Source organism: Saimiri boliviensis, chromosome Y, assembly GCF_048565385.1.
Source record: "Saimiri boliviensis isolate mSaiBol1 chromosome Y, mSaiBol1.pri, whole genome shotgun sequence".
NCBI lineage: Eukaryota > Metazoa > Chordata > Mammalia > Primates > Cebidae > Saimiri > Saimiri boliviensis.
In genome coordinates this window covers 11,585,963-11,588,379 of record NC_133471.1, presented here as the reverse complement: position 1 = coordinate 11,588,379, position 2,417 = coordinate 11,585,963, and the positions used below count along the sequence as shown (strand labels likewise).

The window sequence follows — 2,417 nt, the reverse complement described above, 5'->3', positions numbered from 1 at the left end:
TTCTGCCTCAGTCTCACGAATAGCTGGGATTATAGGTACTCACCACCACGCTTGGCTAATTTTTGTACTTTTAGTAGAGACGGGGTTTCTCCATCTTGGTCAGGCCGGTCTTGAACTCCTGACCTCGTGATCCACTGCCTCGGTCTCCCAAAGTGCTAGGATTACAGATGTGAGCCACCGTGTCTGACCACCTCATAGTCTTTATCTGAAATACAGAGGCAGAGGTATTCTTCCCAGGGCCATCCACCGTCCAGTCAGACGAGTTATCAGGTCTCTTAGCAGAGTGACTTGGACAAAGGAGAGGCTCCACAGCTGTCCTCTTTCCACCGTTGCTCAGAGTGATTATGAGTGAGACTGGAAAGTAGCCCAGGTGGGAGAGTGGCCAGGTGCAGGGAGGAGGTGACCCAGTGGGGAAGGAGACTCAAGCATCTAAGGTCACCTCCCCCTTGACTTCTACACTGTATTTCAATAGAAGTAAAGGCTGGTTGACCAGGTGCCACCTTATAGATTGCAGGCATGGCGTGGGGTAATCTTTCTGGAAGACGTTTTAACTGACATGAGTTCAAGCCCCCACCTCACACCTACTTCATGGACCAAGACCCTTTCTCATGTATTTTCTAGAACTGTAAACCCAAGACCCTTTCACGTGTCATATCTGGAGTTGTAAGCATGTGTAAAGCCGGGCTTCTGATTGTTAGAGGAGCTTGGCCCTTAGGTAGTTATGCAGCCTTGCACCAGAGCACCCTCTGCAGGTGCTCGGGGGCACTGCAGGGCCCTCGCACTCACAGCGCTGGTAGAGGACGCACGCCCTCTAGTGGTGGCCAAGGACACTGCAGGATTCCCGCACTCAGTGCTGGCAGAGGATGCGCGCCCACTGGTGGCCGTCCCTCTGCACCACTTGAAGTTGGGACGCAGAGTGTTCAGCGCCATCGTTCTGGAAATGCAAACTGACACGGAGCCCACTAGCTCGTGTGTTTCCAAAAAGGAAGAAGGGACAATTAATTGAAAACCATAGGAATTTAGAAATAGCTGAATCTGGGCATGGTGCAGGGCTCACGAGTGTAATCCCAGCACTCTGGAAGGCCAAGATTGGAGGATCACTTGAGATCAGGAGTTCAGTGCCAGCCTGGTAAGATATCGAGATCCTCATGTCTACAAAAAATATAAAAATTAGCTGGCATGATGGCTTATGCCTGTGGTCCCAGCTACCCAGGAGGCTGAGGTTGGAGGACTGCTTGAGCCCAGGAGTTTGAGGCCACAGTGAGCCAGCCATAATCACACCACTGCACTCAAGCCTGGGAGACAGAGTGAGACTCACTCTCTCTCTCTTTCTCACTCTCTCTTTCTCTCTCTCTCTCTCACACACACGCAAACACACACATACAGTTTAAATCTGTTGAATTATATCTTTTGGTTATAAAATATTTATGGTTGCAGGAACAAGTTAATAACTAATAGACACAAAACTTATAAAAATTTACCAGTACTTTAAGCAAAAAGCATTCTTAATTTAAAAATAAGTTTTAAAGATAATAGTACACTCATAAATTATTGTTAAAATCAATAATAACAAAGAAAAGTAGCAATACTAATAGCCTGACACAAACTGATTACAATTCTTCATAAGATACAACACTATTCTTAATAACCTATATAAACAAATATTAAGTACTTCTGTTTGTACGTTAATGTGCTGGGATTGCAGGTGTGATTACTTAATGTTTACATTAATGTAAACTTTAATGTAAATATTAAGTAATCACACCTGCAATCCCAGTACTTTGTGAGGCCAAGGAGGGCAGGTAAACTGAGGCCAGGAGTTGGACACCAGCATGGCCAATGTGGTGAAACCCAGTCTCTACTGAAAAAAAAAAAAAAAAAAAAAAAAAAGCTTTGCACAGAGGCAGTATCATAGCCAATGAGATTTATCTGAAGTGAGATTATTGCTAATTGAAAACTTTTCCCAGTACCCTGCCATGATGACTGGAAATACAGTCAGCATTGGCAATTTTTGGAAATCTCTATAGAGATAGAATTTTAAAAATGTAAATAAAAAAATATAAATGGAAAAGAAATACAAAAAAAGTTTAGCTGGACATGGTGGTGTACACCTGCAATCCCACCTACTTGGAAGGTTGAGGCAGAAGAATCCTTAAACCCAGGAAGCAGGGTTTTAGTAAGCTGAGATCTTGTCATTGCAACAAGAGTAAAACTCCATCTCAATTTTTTTTTTCTTTTTCTTTATAACAGGTGTGTTCCTCCTCTTGCTTTCTGAGGACTTCTTGGTCTGTCACTTGGTAGTGGCTAATAAACTATTTTAACATCATTACGCTGTGTGACTTGCCATAAATTCCATTTTGTGTGAGATACAAAATCCTGTTGTTGTGGCCAGGGACTAGACCCCTCTTCTGGAGACA

At 43.7% G+C, this 2,417-nt stretch overlaps 1 non-coding gene across 1 annotated transcript; it reads left to right on the top strand.

Moving 5' to 3' along the window:
• Positions 1 to 1,889: 1,889 nt before the first annotated feature.
• On the top strand, positions 1,890 to 2,030 carry LOC141583082 (U4 spliceosomal RNA). Its single transcript, XR_012515835.1, has one exon. It is a non-coding gene; the product is annotated as a U4 spliceosomal RNA (small nuclear RNA).
• The last annotated feature ends 387 nt before the right edge of the window (positions 2,031 to 2,417 follow it).